Source organism: Bos taurus, chromosome 3 (genome assembly GCF_002263795.3).
Source record: "Bos taurus isolate L1 Dominette 01449 registration number 42190680 breed Hereford chromosome 3, ARS-UCD2.0, whole genome shotgun sequence".
NCBI classification, from domain to species: domain Eukaryota; kingdom Metazoa; phylum Chordata; class Mammalia; order Artiodactyla; family Bovidae; genus Bos; species Bos taurus.
Genome location: NC_037330.1, coordinates 26413924 through 26432285, shown reverse-complemented (window position 1 = coordinate 26432285; position 18362 = coordinate 26413924). Strand labels below are relative to the sequence as shown.

Below are 18362 nucleotides of genomic sequence, written 5' to 3'. Positions count from 1 at the left end.
ATGGGATGAACACTTAGGACTAGATGAGATAATGTATAAACAGAATCCAAAGCATAAAACATTCTTCATAATTAGCCAGAAGGTTGTTAGAAATCAAATACAAATGGAAACCAGACTTGAAAATTAACTGAGTAGACAAAATCAGTTCAGTTATACAAGCAAAGCTTAATTTAAGCTTACTTTGCAAGACAAGTCTGGCTAACTTGACTTTGGTCACTTCTTCGTTTTGCTTCAAAAAACCATAAGTGAAACTTTAATTGTTCCCTTGCATTTATATGAGGTAAACACTAATAACCAATTATCTTCATTTAAGAAAATTATATTAATAATATTGTAACAATCACTGTGAAGAGCAAAGATTCACTGCTTCCACCCACAAAAGTTGCTTTGTTACAGCATTCCTCTGAGCCTCATTAGTGTTTTAGTCTGAGTGCTCTTGGTTTGCAAATTGCCTTCTTGGTGTGTGCACAATAAATTTTAACTAATTACCACTTCAGTGATTCATTGGTTTTACTTCTGGTTTTTTTTTTTTCCCCCTAAACTCTTGACAAGTTATAATTTTAAAATGTGATGGTTTGACAGATTTTAATGTACTATCTTGTTTACATTTCTTTGTACAGGTAAGACTGAAATATTTTCATAGGCTTATTTTGTAATTTGCATTCATTCTGCTAAATCCTTTACTAACATTTATTGATATTCTATGTTTTCTATAACTCGAGCACTCTGGCCCCACCAGTTTGTGACTGTAAAATAGAGCCTCATTTACTATAATACCCAAATTATTACTCTGAATTGCTGTCTCAATAAGAAATCCATTTGTATTTCAGCGATGTTCAAGTATTACTGGGAGTCGCTTGAATTAGTTGAACATTGCTCCTCGGCCCTTGCTGCCCCCTGCTGGGAGAGCAGGAACTTACACTCACTCTGCACCAGAAGGGTGGCACTTTGGGGTTTACCCTTCCTGCCCTCCCTCTGGAAGACCCTACAGGTTTTACGGTGCCTCCCACGCCACCATTCAGCACCGGATGGCCGCCAGTGGTGTCCAGGATAACATGATTGAGCCCTGAAGGCCTGTGGAGATAAAGCCCAGCTGTTCACCTCCCTGTACTCTTGTACTCTTGCCCTCCTGCCACTGGGGTAAGAATTGCCCAATCCTTCCTGGTGGAGATCAGTCCTCCGGATATGATGAAGACCTCAGTGTTCTTTAGTTACTTGGCTGATTTACTTGGCTGTGTCTGGTCTTAGTTGCATCATGCAGGATCTTTTGTTGCCGTGCACGGGACTCTAGTGGCATGCCAGCTCAGTACTCGCAGTGCACTGGCTTAGTTGCTCTGAAGCTTGTGGAACCTGTTTCCCCAGCAGGATTGAACCCACCTCCCTGTATTGCAAGGCGAATTCTCGACCACTGGACCACCAGGAAGTCCCGAGACCTCAGTATTCTTGTTGCCAAGGTCACCATTATCTCCGCTGAATGAGTCACATTTTGTGAGATCCCTGTGAAGAATTTCTAGGGCTGGGACCTGTGTCTGCCCACACAGACACTTATAAAAACCCAAATCTTGATCATCTATTTCCACATTTCAATCTAAGTTTGACCCGGGAGAGAAAATGCTCCGTAAGTTTCAAGCTTATCTAATAATAGAAAGACCTTAATATGATCATGAGAATCCCTACAATTTTAAAGTTTGTATTTAAATTCACAATTTAACTGGGTCTTGATTTTTTTTTCTCTCTTAAAAGCAAAAACACAAAACCTCTAAAGAAGCTTTCTTAGAACTACGAGAGTACTAACAAATCATATGTGTGTCTGAAATAAATGTGAATGAGTGCAAATAAGGAAGCTATTTCCATACATGGCACTGGGTGCCTTGCTTCTTCATTCAGAATGAAGTTGCAATTGGCCAGAATCAGTTACATTTCTATTTCATTCTGTCATGGGAGTAACTAATGTTCTGCATTCAATTTATAATTATTATTCTAAGCCACCATCATGAATTTCTTTTTGTTTTCATTTTTATCACTGTCACCATAACTATCTTTTAAAAAAATTGATTGGAGTATAGATGACTGACAATGTTGACTTAGTATCAGGTGTGCAACACAGTGATTCAGTTATACAGATATCCACTCTTTTTTTTCTCATGCAGATTATCACAGAATGTTGAGCAGGGTTCCCTGTGCAGTAGGGCCTTGCTGGTGTTCTGTCTTATACATAGCAGTGTGTGTATGTGTTCACTCCAAGCTCTTGATTTATCCCCCCTCCCCCGTCTTTCCTCTTTGGTGGCCCTAAGTTTGTTCCTGATATCTGTAAGTCTGTTTCTGTTTTGTAAATAAGTTCATTTGTATATAAATTTATTTCTTAACTCTTTTTAATGAAGGAGTAACATTTTGGTCCTCATAGCTGTGTGTGCCCAAGTTGCACTCACTGGCCAATTCTGCCCCTGGCCGGTTCCTGACGGGGATTCCCACGTGTCAGAGACTTTAGTCTCCTGGGGAAATCACTCACCTTCTCCAGACCTCTTCTCAGAGGCAGACATTCGCTCCTCTGTTCCTCTCATTTTCTCTCCTGTGGTCCTCCAGGTCTTTTTGGCTGCATGTTGAAAGCTCAGAGGTCTGGCTCCCCCTGCTCCACACCGAGGCCCAGCCTGAGCTCTTACTGCCCTGAGGAGGAAGTCTCTCCCCGCCTCTGTCTACCTCCCCCATCTCACCCTGTGGACACTCAGGGAGCAGAGGGCAGTCTGCAGTTTTGGAACCTGGTTCTTAGATCTGACTGGTTTTGTGTCCTAGCAGCCGGACTCCTGCCTAGAACCAAAGTACGAGTTGGGGGTCCTGCTGCTGCTGCTGCTGCTAAGTCGCTTCAGTCGTGTCCGACTCTGCGCGACCCCATAGACGGAAGCCCACCAGGTCCTAGGTGTCTTCTTTCGTTGCCATTTGGGCCTGGATCCCTGTCCCGTAGCCCATGCATACTCAGATCTCCGAATGTCCTCTGACCATGAGGATGGACAACTGTGGCATCTCTGCTTTGGCTGCTCATTCTTTCTGAGTCTACTTCTGGTCATGCCTGAACTCACACTTCCTTTCAGGCAATGGACTTCTTTATTTGTGTACTTACTTACCCCTGTAACCAGCCTGTTTCTCCCACCCTGATTCCGGGTCCTGGCCCCTTCCCTGCTCTGTTCCATCCTCCTCCAGTTGCCCCTCCTGACTGGGCCTCAAGTTCTAATGTGGACAAGAGCTCAGTTAAAGGGATACTGAGGGGCTGGAACAACCAGGCCCAGAGAGTATGCCTTAATGGATTACTGTGTGAACTGCAGACTGAGATTGACAGGGGCCGGACCGTCTTCATCTTTGTAACCTGAGTTCTTTGTGCATTCACTGGATAAATTAATATTTATTTGAGAAGTGCGTATTCAAACAAATGAGCAAGCAAACCTGAGGGAGTTCCCAGGTAGAAGTCTCCCAAACGCTCTCCTTGGCCCTGCCCAGTTCAACGTTTTCATCAGTGGCTGCATGCTATGAAAACCCAGTAAATGGTACTATGGAGGATATGTTTATCAAATTGCAAATGACAGAATGTGAGAGATTATTAATACCATATTTCACCAACTCTAAGATGCACATCCTAACGTGTCTAAAATCGAATGTATCATACAGTCAGTTGCATGTCATAGTTTAATTGGCAATATTTCTTCTTTGTGGTAGTTTTTAAAAATAGTGCATCTTACAATTAAGAGTCTTATACTCCATGAAATGTGGTCTATTGGTTGATGTAATACAAATAAAAAATTATCAATAGGCTAGAACAAATAGGAGTGACTCGAACAGGATGGAATTTTGTAGTGATAAACAAAATAGTCCTGCACTTAAGTTCAAAAAATCAATTGCACAAGTATAAGATGAAGACAGCTTGGCTTCAATTCAGTTCCTGTCACAGCAGCGGGAGTAAGTTTGAGTAGACACTAACAAAGAGTCAATACCAGTGGCGCTCTGCAAAAAGCTAATGCAACTGTAAGCTGCGTTAATAGAAATATAGTTTGCCCAAACAGGCAGTAATTTTCTTTGGTTAGACTGAATTTGAAATGTTTTATTGCCAGATTTTAAGAGGCACATTAGCACACTGGAGTGTCTGCTTTTATTGAAATTAGGCTTTGGAGTTAAGACTTCGATCTACATTGAGAGATAACTTTCTTTCTTTCTTTCTTTTTTTTTTTTTTTGAGAGATAACTTTCTAAGAAACAGTTCAAGTAAGTGTATTATTGAATTTATCATAAGAAAATTGTTGGGTGTGTTTTTCAGGAAGACTCAGAAAATTTTCTTTCATTTCCAGATACAGGCATAGCAGTGTTTCCTATTTTGCTCTTAAGGACATTAAATTGTATAACCACCCATATTTTCCGTTTTGCTTTGGTTGTCAGCAAGTTTAAAAGGCAAATTTAGGAACTACACGGGGCTAAGTTCAGAGAACCGAATGGCACATATCTGTGTACTTGGGTTGGTATTTCCTGCATTTATTTTCACTTCACTAATATCTCCATTGCTTTATAAACCTGCTGTTATCATTTATGGCTTGTAAACTTCAAGTCTCTTTTGGAATACATTGGTAATATGAATGAATAAACAAGAAAATAACTAAGTGGAAAATGGATGCATATTCAGAGGAGAGCAACTTGCAAGGCAAGTGATAAGGAAATCATTCCTGAGAGACAGGAGTGAAAAAATGGGAACTTTTTATAAAGCAAAAGACTTTTGGGGACTGGAGAGCAATCCTACCAATGTTTACAAATTGGAATACTCTTGTGTCAGAAAGCTATGGAATACATTCTATGCAACTCTAAGTAAAATCAGTGGAAGTTAGAGGGAGATATATCTATTTTTTTATATAGAAGAATAATTTGCTAAAAAATAGGCCCAAAATTAGAACAGCTGCATTGTGAAGTAATATGCTCCCTGTTTTTGGAAGTGCTCCGGTGGAGGCTGGAGGACCACAGTTCAAGGATGTGAAAGGTGGGATACCCAAAGAAGCTCCAAATACCACCTGCCGGTGAGTCAGCGTTTTGGCGCGATGCGGGGAGGGGAAGTCACCTGCCAAGGGACGGGTCTCAGCTGAGAACCCTGCCTTGTGGGCCAGGATTCAGGGAGGCCAGGGCCTGTGGGGAGAGAGGCCACCACCCAAGGAGGGTTGTGCCTCTGCCCCGTGGGGCTATTCTTCCCAGCACACTGAAAACAGCACAAAAGGAAATCTGGAGCACAAAGGTTAACACTGAGCCGCACGGGCCCCCGACTGGCCTTCCTGCTCCGCGCCGTCCTCTCTCACACGGTCTCACGGGGGGCACAAGAATGTGGCACTCTTAGTTCCCCAGGGGTCTTTTCTCTTCCCTTCCCCGGTTCAAATTCCATTCTTCACTCCGATTGGCCCACAATTACCTCATTGATCCTCACTTGTTAGAAAATCACATCCGCCCCCCGCCCCCTCCTCTCCCAATCCCTCTTACTCCAGAACGGCAGAGAGTCTTTCCCTGGCTGTGTCTTCTTCCCCTCAAGTTCACAGCTCCCCACTGTCCGCGACCTGCTGTCCCAGGGCTCCCAGCCCGCTCTGTCCTGACTTCATTAGCCATGCAGATTTATGCAGCTCTTCTCCCCGTCCCCCACAGCTTCCCTGCTAAGCTAATATTCAACGTTTCCCTTCTCCCCGCTCTGCTTTCAGCAGACTATACTCCAAACTGCCTCAGACCCTCTCTCCCAGCTTGGTGGGGGCAGCCAGGGTGGGAACAGAGCTGGCTAGCGGAGGGGACAGGAAAGCCCCCCGGCCAGCTGCTGAGAGATGGAACTGGGAGGAGGAGGGGAGGCAGTAGCGAGTGCCACCGGCAGAGGCTGGAAATAGACCCGGCTGCCTCCTAGGTTCGCAGGATTAGGACCCCCTTCCTCCTTCTCCATTCCTGCCATCACTCCAAAATAGCCAAACTGCAAATCTCACAACCCTGTGTGGCTTCTCCTGTCAAAGCCACTCAGCATGTTTATCTTGATGTGCTTTTTTGACAGACACAAAGAGGAGGGGGAGGAGCGCTGCCTGTCTGTCCTCCTCCCTAACCCACCTCCCAGGGCAGCCGGGCCCAGCCAGCAGGATCTACGGCCTTGGGATGATTTACAGTCAGAGACCTCAGAAGGCTGGCCCCCAGCTAAGGCCATAAAATTGGTTTCCAGTGCTGTTTGATAGTTTATGGTGAAGGGTAGATGCTGCTTCCTGACCTGGGGCTTGTCCCTTCATTACAGAGCGCCCCTAGTTGCTGTTCTTCTCATAAGGTCCACAGAGGTCTGGAGTCCAGTCACAAATGGATCCTGTGCCCTGGGTCTTCACACACCCAGTCTTCATTCAACCAGGGCCTCACATGTCCAGGTCCTTGCATGCCTGAGTCCTTATGTGCCTGGCTGCTGGGCAGAAAGACAGAGGACAGGGTCACGGAGTACGCATGTAAAGCCCCAGTATCTCCTGTGTCATCAAGTTCTCCCTCCACTGGGCCATTTGCAACACACTTTTGTTCCATCTTTAAAAAAGAAAAAGACACATGGAAAGATGCTCTATATTGTTAGCCATGAGGGAAATGCCAATCAAAGCCACGATGATACATAACTTCACACCTACTATTGATAGAATGGCTATAATCAAAAGAATGAATTAAAAAGTGTTGGGGAGGATGTGGAGAAATTGGAACCCTCCCACACTTCTGGTGGGAATGTAAAATGGTACAGCCACTTTGGAAGCAGTCTGGGAGTTCCAAAAAAAGCTAAATGAAAAGTTACTTCATGACCCAGAAATTCCACTTCTAGGCATACATCCAAGTAAAATGAAAATGAATGTCCACGCAAAAACCTATACATGGATTTTGTAGCGGCATCCTTCATAATAGCCAAAAGGTGGAAACAACTCAAATGTCCATCACCTGATGAATGCATAAGTCAAATGTGATATATCCACACATGGAATATTATTTGGTAGTAAAAGAAATGAACTGCTGATACATGCTACAACATAGATGAGCCTTGGAAACTATGCTAAGTGAAAGAAGCCAGCCACAGAAGGCCCCATATTATATGATTCCACTTATAGCAATGTCCAAACAGACAAATCTATAGACATAAAGAAAATGAAGCTTAGTGGTTGCCAAGGGACGAAGGAGTTGGGAAAAATTGGGAGTGACTGCTAATAGGAATGGGGTTTCTCTTTTTGGGATCATGAGAATATTCTATAATTGATGATGGTAATGATTGCATAACTCTGTGAAAATACTAAAACCCACTGAATTTTGTACTTTATATGAGGGAATTGCATGATATGTTAATTATATCTCAATAAGGATATTATTTTTAAAGAAAAGAAAGAAAAAAGATCTTCTTTGAGCCCTCATTCCCCTTCATCCACTGCCTCATTCTTTGTTCTCCTTACAACCAAAACTTTTTGAAAGTGTTGCCTTTACCTACCATCTCTACTTTCTCACCTTTCCCCATCATGTATCATCATCATCATTGTTATTGTTATGATTGTTGTTACAAAATCGGTGTTATTCTTTTGGAGCCCGGGGTGCAAGGAGCTGAGTTATTCCTACTGCTCCGCCTGTGAGTATCATCCTCACTGCAGACAAGACCCCTTTGTGCTTTATTTTGTTCTTTACCCTTCGTTACTGATCTCAACTCTCCTTTCCCTCTCCACCACATGCACACACAAATTTGTTTTGCTTGAGTATCTGAATTTGCATTATTTTAAAAGACAATTTTACTGTGCAGTATTAAAAAACAGTACTGTACCATTCTCACTTAGAGACCATGAGCATGCTGATGAGAATGTAGTCCTGGAATCACATCTCTGCCACCTACTCACAAGGTGACTTTATACAAGTTATGTAACCCTTAGTTTTTCCATACCATGTGTGTAAAAGGAGGACTTACTCAACAAAGATTCACAAATATTTACTGAGGGCCTGCATGTGCCAAGCATTGTTCCAAGTACAAAATCCTTGCCCTCATGAAGCTTATATCTATAATTGCTGTGAGGATGAAATAAATTAAATAATGAATTTAAATTAATAAACAATGATTCATAATTATCAATAATAAATAAAAATAATTCAATTATGTCCAACTCTTTGTACCCCTCTGGACTGTAGCCCACCAGATTCCTCTCTCCATGGGATTTTTCAGGCAAGAATGCTAGAGTGGGTTGCCATTTCCTCCTCCAGGTGATCATCCTGACTCAAGGATCAAACCAGAGTCTCCTACGTCTCCTTTATTGCAGGCAGATTCTTTACCCACTGAGCCCTCAGGGAAGCCCAAATAATGAATTTAAATTAATAAATTAAACAATAGTTAATAAAGATTAATTAATAATTACATTTTTTAAATCATATTTTTAAATATCTGTGAACTATATGTATTGGGTTGGCCAAAAAGTTCATGAAGATTTTTCCGTAACATCTTATGGAAAAACCTGAACAAAATTTTTGGCCAATGCAGTGTCTCTTTCTTCCTGACAACTGCTAGTGGTGTCCCATGGTTTGCATCCCCACCTTATGTTGTATGAGACTCAGAGACAAGGTTATTTAGAAGAGAACAGCAGTTTACATGCAAAGAGGTGCGAAGGAGTCAGCATCCAGAAGAACTGGTTTTTCAAACAAAAACCACGAGGGGTATCTAAATGGAAAGGTTGTTGTTTAGTCTCCAAGTCATGTCCGACTCTTTGCGACTCCTCTATCCATGGGCTTTCCCAGGCAAGAATACTGGAGTGGGTTGCCATGCCCTCCTCCTACAGAGTTACCAATGTTACCAAGCTCTCATATATCAGTTCACAGTGGGAAAAGAGCGTATATTCTTTTTATATGATTTTCCTGTCCAATGAAGAAGGTGACCATCAGCCTTCAGCCATCAGCATGGCTAAAGTCAGTGTAGAATTGTCTCCTCTAGTTCTATTCTCCAAAATAAATGAAAGGACAGATAAACCTGTCCTTTGCCATAGTTGTTGTTATCGTTATATACCATATCTCAGTATTGCTAGAACAAGTAGATTTTTTAAAAAAATAGAAAGGGCTCAGAATATAAGAAAAAACAGTATCAGCCAAATATCAGTTTATTTCAGTGTGCAAAATGCCCTGTCCCAAGATGGCAGGAAATGCACACACTCATAACTGCATGAGGACAAAGGAGGAGTTTTGCTTCCATGATTGCTTCAGAATTCTTACAAGGACAGTACTGTGATGTACAGTCTTGCACATGCCCTCATGGACCTATGCATGAGTCCTGTGCAAAATTACTCAGGAGTGGAAATGCTGAGACATAGAGTAAAAGATAGAGTAAGCAATATATTTAAATAGTACCCAAATATGGGTAAACTATCTAGTAATAAATTTAAAAGGAGCAATAGAGGTGGCAGACAAATGTTGCTGTCTTTTAGTCGCTAAGTTGTGTCCAACTCCTTTGTGACCCCATGGACTGTTGCCCGTCAGGCTCCCCTGTCTATGGGATTTCCAAGGAAAGAATACTGGAGTGGGTTGCTATTTCCTTCTCTAGGGGATCTTTTCAGCCCAGGGATCGAATCCAAGTTTCCTGCAACGGCAGGCAGGTTCTTTACCACTGGGCTGCCAGGGAAGCCAGTGGACAAATATACCAGAATATATTACATAAAATTAAATGGAATAATTGCTCCAATTAAAACAAACAAAGATTGTCAGATTTAATAAACTATTTTGACAGATTGCCTAAACCTAAGGCTATAGAAAGTGTAAATGGAAAAGATTTAAAAAAAAAAGTGCTATGTAAAAACTAACCAAAAAAAAAAAAAAAGGTTAGTGTTACTATGTTAAAATTACACAAAGTGAATGTTAAGGGAAAAAGCGTTACTAGCAGCAAAGAGATACTCTTTATAATGATAAAAAGAGTCAATCCACCAGGAAGATATAAATTTTTAAGTCTATATACAGCTACAAAATAGCCTCAAAATGTATAAAGTAAAAATTGACAAATGTAAGAAAAAAATAAACAAACATATAATGATAGTTGGAGATTTTAATATATCTTATCTCAGTATTGATAGAACAAGCAGATTTAAAAAAATAGAAAGGGCTCAGAATATATGAAAAAACAGTTTCAGCAAAACTGACCTAATTAACATATATAGAGCATAGCACACAACATCTGCAAATACACATTCTTTTTAATTGCACATAAAACATTTAAGAAAAATTGACCATATGTTTGGCCATAAGACAAGTCTCAACAAGTTTTGATGAACTGAAATCTTGCAAAAATTGTTCTCTAGTCAAAACAATTTAACTAAGTCAATAACAAAAATATAGCTAGAAGAACTCCCCCAAATGTTTAAAAATAAAGCAATTTGATTCTAAATAACCTGCAGATAAAAGATTAAATCACACTGAAAAATATAAAATAGTTAGAACTAAGATGAACAATGGTTCTATGAAGACCTACAAGATCTTCTAAAACTAACACCGGAAAAAGATGTCCTTTTCATCATAGGGAACTGGAATGCAAAAGTAGGAAGTCAAGAGATACCTAGAATAACAGGCAAGTTTGTCCTCAGCGTGCAAAATAAAGCAGGACAAAAGCTAACAGAGTTTTGTCAACAGAATACACTGGTCATAGCCCAACACAAGAGACGACTAACGACTAACAACTAATGACTCTTCTAACAACACAAGCGACAACTCTACACACGAATATCACCAAATCAGTTCAATTCAGTTCAGTTGCTCAGTCATGTCCGTGACCCCAGGGACTGCAGCATGCCGGGCTTCCCTGTCCATCATCAAGCTCAAACTCATGTCCATTGAGTCGGTGATGCCATCCAACCATCTCATCCTCTGTTGTCCCATTCTCCTCCTGCCTTCAATCTTTCCCAGCATCAGAGTCTTTTCCAGTGAGTCAGCTCTTCGCATCAGGTAGCCAAAGTGTTGGAGCTTCAGCTTCAGCATCAGTCCTTCCAATGAATATTTAGCACTGATTTCCTTTAGAATTGACTGATTGGATCTCCTTGCAGTCCAAGGGACTCTCAAGAATCCACAGTTCAAAAGCATCAATTCTTCAACACTCAGCCTTCTTTATGATCCAACTCTCACATCCATACATGACTACTGGAAAAACCATAGCTTTGACTAGACGGACCTTTGTTGGCAAAGTAATGTCTCTGCTTCTTAATACACTGTCTAGGTTTGTCATAGCTTTCCTTCCAAGGAGCAAGCATCTTTTAATTTTATTGCTGCAGTCACCATCTGCAGTGATTTTGGAGCCCAAGAAAATTAAGTCTGTTATTGTTTCCATTGTTTCCGCATCTATTTGCCATGAAGTGATGGGGCTGGATGTTGTGATGTTAGTTTTTTGAACCTTGAGTTTTAAGCCAGATGAGTTTTAAGATGGTCAATACTGAAATAAAGAATACTATACATCAAAATTTGTAGGGTAATTCTTAGAAGGACATTTTCAATTCTTAATGCATATACAGAAAAGAAGAAACGCCAATATTCATCCCAAGAAAGTAGAAAAAGATCAGCCAATTGAACTCAAGGAAAGTAAAACAAGTAAAATAATAAAGACCAGAAATCTACGGAATGTAGAACAAATATACAATAGAAATGGCCAATAAAATAAAAGGTCAGTCCTTTGAAAAGATTAATAATATTGTTAGACCACTGGCAAGATTGATTGTAAGAGAGAGAGAGGAGATACAAATAAACAATATCAGGAATAGAAAAGGAACATCACCTGTAGGGAGAGAATCGGGAAGAAATACACTGACTTTACTCTCCTCTTTTTTCTGAATTCCTGTGAGAGAATCGAAAATAATTTAAAATAAATTATTAGACAATAAGAAATTATAAATAACTTTTTGCCAATAAATTTGAAATTTTTAGTGAAATAAACTCCTAGATTAATATAATCTACCAAAAGAAAGAAAACTTCTAAATCACAAATTATTACAAAAATTGAATCCATAATTGAAAATCTCTCAAAGAAAATTCCAGGCTCAGATGACTTCCCCAGCAAATTTTACCAGCCACTTAAAGTGGGAAAATGTCAATATTATATAAATCCAAAGAACAGAAAACCAGGGAACATTCTCCAATTCATTTTGTGAGGCCCACATAATCTGGGTCCTAAAGTTGTTCAGCTAGGAGCTCATAACAAGGAAGAAAAATGTTAGGCTGATCCCACTTATGAACACAGATGTAAAAATCCCAAACAAAAAATTATAGCAAACTAAATCCAGCAATATGTAAAAAGGATATCACATCATAATCAAGTTAGGTTTATTCAAGATTGAAAATTGGGTTAACACTCAAACATTAATAAATGTAATTAACAGAGAAAACAGGAAAAATCATATGATTATCTCATTTAATTAAATTCAGCATATGTTTGTAGTTTTTTTTTTAAGCTCCTAGCAAACTAGGAATTAGCTGTAATTCCTTCAATGTAAAAAATATTTTAGAAATTAACTACAGTGCAACTAGAATGAGAATGCTTGCTATCTTAACTTATTTATAGCACTGTACCTGAAAGCCTAGCGAGTATAACATAGCAATGAAAACAATTGGAAAAGAAATTAAACTGCTATTATTCACAAGTGACACACTTGTATACAGAGAATTTTTTTTAATTTAATATAAATTACTAGAATTTTTAGGGAAAATTAGCAAGATTGCTAACAAAAAACAATCGTTTGCTTATCTATATTTCAGCAGCAGAATTAGAATATGAAATTTAAAAAAATATAACAAAAAATATAAAAACTTTCTAGTTCTAAATCTAAAAATGACATGTAAGATTTACATAGGAAAAGCTATAAACATTTTTAAGAAAAATTAAATGCTTAAATAAATGGTGATGGACAGGGAGGCCTGGTGTGCTGCGGTTCATGGGGTCGTAAAGAGTCGGATGCAACTGAGTGACTGAACTGAACTGAAATGGAGTGGGGTATACAATACTGATGAATAGGAAGACTTGATGCTGTAAAAATGTATATTTTCCTGAAATTGATCTATGAATTCAATTCAATCTCAGTGAAAATTCCAAGGGTATGTTGGGAATTTCTGGTGGAATTTGACAGACTCATTCTAGAATTTATATGGGAATGCAGTGGCCCAAGGATAACTCACACTCTCTTGAAGAAGAAAGGGTAAAGATTTTCTCTGCTTGAAATCAAGACTTACTGTGATGCTACGGCAGGCAATGCGTTGTGGTATTGCCGCAGTGATAGAAAAAAGAAGCCAGGAACAGACTCATGTGTATATGGAAATTTGCTATGACAAAGGTGGAAACTCCAGGTACATCAATTCCGCATCTAAGTGTGACATAGAAATAATCCATAAATTTATAAAGAAGAATATCTTCATGGCCTCAAGTTGCGTGCCTTCATGAGTGCTAAGTCACTTCAATCATTCTGACTCTTTGCGACCCCATGGACTGTGGCCCATCAGCCTCCTCTGTCCATGGAATTCTCCAGGCAAGAATATTAGATTGGGTTGCCATGTCCTCCTCCAGGAGATCTTCCTGACCTGGGGATTCAACCTTTGTCTTCTGTGTCTCCTGCATTGCAGGTGGATTATTTACAAATGAGCCACCAGGGAAGCTCAAGTAAATATTTTTAAGTTAGAACACAGAGAGAACTAACCAGGAAGATTCTGATAAATGAGACCACTAAAATTAAGAATTTCTGTTTATTGAAAGACACCATTAGGGGACTTCCCTGGTGGCCCAGTAGTTAAAACTCCGTGCTCCCATTGTAGAGGGCATGAGTTCTATCCCTGGTTGGGAAACTAAGATGTTGCATGCCACACAGCATGGCAAAAAAAACAAAACAAACAAGCAAAAACTCATGCTACTGAATAGATTTCGTTAAATTCTTCAAAAAAAAAAAAAAAAACTCCATTAAAAGGGTGAAAAAGAGCCACATAGTGATGTGATATTGTGATTTTATAAGAAATATTTATATATATATATATATATTTTTTTTTTTTTCTTCATCCCATTTCTGGCACAGAGCTCCTAAAACCCTTAGAATTTCCTAAGGGATAAGAACAACACTGGTGTCTTTTGTTATGATGATACGGCAGTTTCTGGAAAGCACCTAAGTATGAGGGCTGGAGCCACCATGAGATTTGAGGGTTGGAACTTTCAGTCCAAACCCCTGACCTCCTGAGAAGGGAGAAAGGCTAGCGGTCCAATCAGTTGCCGATGGCTAATGGTTTAATCAATTATGCCTATGTAATGAAGCCTCCATAAAAACCCAAGAGAATGGGGTTTGAATAGCTTGAGGGGTTGGAGGTAAGCACATGGAAATTTGCAGAGTGGAGCAACCAGAGAGGACACGAAAGCTTTTTCCCCGTACCTTGCTGTATGTATCTCTTCCATTTGGCTGTTTCTGAGCTATTCCTTTAACAATTACTGGTGATAAAGTAAGCACAATGTTTCCTGAGCTCTGTAAGCCATTCTGGCAAATTAATTGAACACAAGAAGGGAATTGTGGAAAGCTCTGATTTATAGCCAGTTGGTCAGACATACCAGGTAATAAGCTGGGCTTGTGACTGGCATCTGAACTGGAGTTTTATGGGACTGAGCCTTGAACCTGTGGAATCTGATGCTATCGCCAGTTAGACAGTGTCAGTATTGAGTTGAATTATGATACCCAGCTGGTGTTGGAGAACTGCTTGATGGAATTGAAACATACAGACATATACACATTGGCCTGGGTATAGAATCGTTTACAGTGGTAAAAGATATCTGCAAGATAAGTAATTGACAAAGGGCATAAATTCAGAATATTTAAATGTCTACAAATCAACAAGAAAAATGTGGTAGGGAAAAGTACCAAAATCTTGAATAAGCACTCCCACCTCCATACACACACACAAAAGAAACTCAAATGGCTAAAACCATATGAAAAAGATGTTTGTACCAGATTAGATGTCTTCTGTTTGCTCCTCCACATTCATCAAATATCCATCCCTATGAGGAGTCCCATAAGAGTTCAGAAAAAGGATGAGAGTGAGGACAAGGTATTTATCCCTTGCTTTCCTCCCTGAGAGCAATTGCCTGAACTAGCTATATTCTTCAAAGGGCAGTGCTTCTTTGAAGGTGGCCTGCTCAATGGAACTCTGTCTCTACCTTTTTGACCTAACACAGAGTCAGACACGACTGAAGCGACTTAGCAGCAGCAGCAGCAGATTGTAACAGATTCACAGCTGCTAGCCTTGAGCTTCTGTATTATACACCTAGATTAAAGTACTCTATACACACACATACAAACACACACAATTATCCTAAGTCAAGTATAGAGTATGCCATCTTCTTCCTGTTGGGGATGTTTTACACATTGCTCAATTTCATTGGTTACAAAGTGAATTGCAAATTAAAACAATGACAAAATACCGCTTCATACCCACCAGAATATCTAAAGTAAGAAGACTGACAAAACCAAGTGCTGATAACAGTGTGGAAAATCAAGGACTTTCTTACAGAATTTGTAAAGTTTAAGTTGGTATAATCATTTTGGAAAACAGATTGATTTTGTCTAACAAAGTTGAACACAAACCTGATTTTGTCTAACAAAGTTGAACACAAACCCAGCAATTTAATTCCTAAAGACATATCCTAGAGCATAGTTTTCAAACTTCACTCTGCCATTAGCATATCTGGGAAGGTTTGTTAAAACTGATTACTGGAACCCTCTTTCAACATTTTTTATTTAATAGGTCTGGAGGGGAAGTCAAGATTGTGCATTTCTAACAAGTTCCCAAGTGATCTGATGCTGAGACCATACTTTGAGAACAACTTCCCCAGAAAAATTCTTGCATGTGTGCAACAGAAAACATGAACAAGAAATTCCATTGCACCTAAGATTTAATAACAACAACAACAAAAAATGGAAATAACCCAAATGCCCATCAACTGTGCATGCTAAGTCACTTCAGTTGTGTCCAACTTTTTGCAACCCTGTGAACTGTAGCCCACCAGGCTCCTTTGTCCATGGGACGCTCCTCTGTCCATGGAATTCTCCAAGCAAGAATACTGGAATGGGTTGCCACGCCCTACTCCAGGGGATCTTCCCGACCCAGGGATCAAATCGGAGTCTGTTATGTCTCCTGCATTGGCACGCGGGTTCTTTACCATTAGCACCACCTGGGAAGCCCCTCCCTTCAACTGTAAATTGGACAAATAAACTGTGGTATTGTCATCAGCAAAGCCCGTTAGCAATTCCTGGGAAATAAAAATAGAATCTTGGTAATAAAGTCTAACATTTTTTGTTCTCTTTCTTTTCCTTTTCACTTGCTCCTAGGGTGCCACATGCATAGGCTCTATACTGAGCACTTCAGACTGTTTCTAATGCTAAATGGCCACACCCAGTAGTTCAGCTAAGTGGACCACGTGCAGAGATGCTGTAACTGGCACTGTGATCTGGAGCACCATGAACAGTACAGCTGCAACTGCTGTGCAAGAACTCCACACCCCACACGACTGGCAAGAACCCTAGAAAGCTGCCCTGCCCGTGGCCTAGCAGGTAGAGCATGTGCTCTAGAGTGTGAACTCACACCTTTCCATTCTTTGATTAAAAATAAAACTTTCCTTTGCTTTTGAAATGAACTCAGCCTCATTCTGTTGACTCAAATTACACTGGGCAGGAGGACCCCTGTTGGGGCCCAACTCTGAAGTGTCAGTAACAAATTTTGGCAACCCAGATAAGATGGACCATGGCCTTTAACTCATACCTTTCCACCAGGCTATGGGCTCACTCTGGCTCTAGTGGAAGGACAGCAAAGGCTTTGGGAAGTTCACATGGTGTGACTGACTTTGGTCTTTACACTCTGACAGGGTAGAACAGTAGTAGCTTTTGATCAAATTCAGAGCAGCTCTACCCAGTAACCTGATACCCAGGTGTGGCGCATACACAGCATAGCCTCCAGAGTAACCCGGACTGCACCCCCTTGAGAGGATCATACTGTGGCATTACAGGGGACGGAAGACTGAAACTCACATGTATCTGTCCAGTACCTCTGGCTGGTCTTCCCTGAGTTCTGGATGCCCAGGAACAGTGGGGACCTGTGGATGAGCGGGAGCCATGTCAGTCTTGCTGCTTCTCTCCAGTGGTACAGCCCTCTTGATGCCTGTACAGGGCAGTAGCAGCTGCACCAGGGCTTTTTGCCTTCCTTGCTGATGCCCAAGGGTCAACAGTAGTATTCTCCATTGTTACTTTTGTTTTGGTGAAGAAAAGTGGCCAGCCCCATGAACCAAGAGGTGAGATCAGGAAAAGGCCCAGGTAATGAAGATTGCCTGACAAATCAGAATGAGGAAACGATCTGAAATCAGGAAAAGGCACTGGGGACTCCCAAGTGGAAAAGGGTCCCAGGGTAGGTTGAAACCAGTGACTTGACTTCTTTGGGTCAACAATTGTTTCTCACAAGAACAGGAACCCCATTATTGGTCAGCCCTGTGAGCTGCTGGCAAAAACAGGAAACAGTCACCCCCTGACCTCCCCTTCCCCCTCTGTTTGTGAGGCAAACCTTGGGTGATTCTTTATCAGCTGGGATTCTGGGGTAGAGAATTTCCTGGTATAAGCACAGAATACCAGTTGCCGTAGTGATCTGGTACCTAAAATACTCTGTAGGAATTCCCTGTGCTTTTAGCTCTCACCCAGGCAAAAGTCTGAAAACTCCTTTTTTTCTGCTCACCCATTCCTGCTCCCCCTCAGGCAGCTGTACCAGTCTCTAGCGGACCCAATTGGTTAGGAACTAGCATGATGGTTGCTCTGGCTGGGCAGTGGTCTTATGTATCATCAGTGGGCTATTCTGACTAAGAAGGGACTGACTATCTCAAGCATGGGCCATTACACATTCAAGGCAGACCCTCAGTTATACCAGAGTCCATGCATTTGGACACCTCCCATTTTGGCCTCAAAATTCTCCAAGCCAGGCTTCAGCAATATGTGAACCGTGAACTTCCAGATGTTCAAGCTGGTTTTAGAAAAGGCAGAGGAACCAGAGATCAAATTGCCAACATCTGCTGGATCATCAAAAAAGCAAGGAGTTTCAGAAAAACATCTATTTCAGCTTTATTGACTATGCCAAAGCCTTTGACTGTGTGGATCACAATAAACTGTGGAAAATTCTGAAGGAGATAGGAATACCAGACCACCTGACCTGCCTCTTGAGAAATCTGTATGCAGGTCAGGAAGCAACAGTTAGAACTGGACATGGAACAACAGACTGGTTCCAAATAGGAAAAGGAGTACATCAAGGCTGTATATTGTCACCCTGTTTATTTAACTTATATGCAGAGTACATCATGAGAAACGCTGAGCTGGA

The 18362-nt window shown here is 40.8% G+C and overlaps 1 long non-coding RNA gene across 1 annotated transcript; it reads left to right on the top strand.

Annotated features, from left to right (window-relative positions):
- The first annotated feature begins 1486 nt into the window (after window positions 1–1486).
- On the top strand, window positions 1487–16640 carry LOC100847209 (uncharacterized). Its single transcript, XR_003033980.2, has 3 exons — window positions 1487–1618; window positions 4964–5044; window positions 16340–16640. It is a non-coding gene; the product is annotated as an uncharacterized lncRNA (long non-coding RNA).
- Window positions 16641–18362: the final 1722 nt, after the last annotated feature.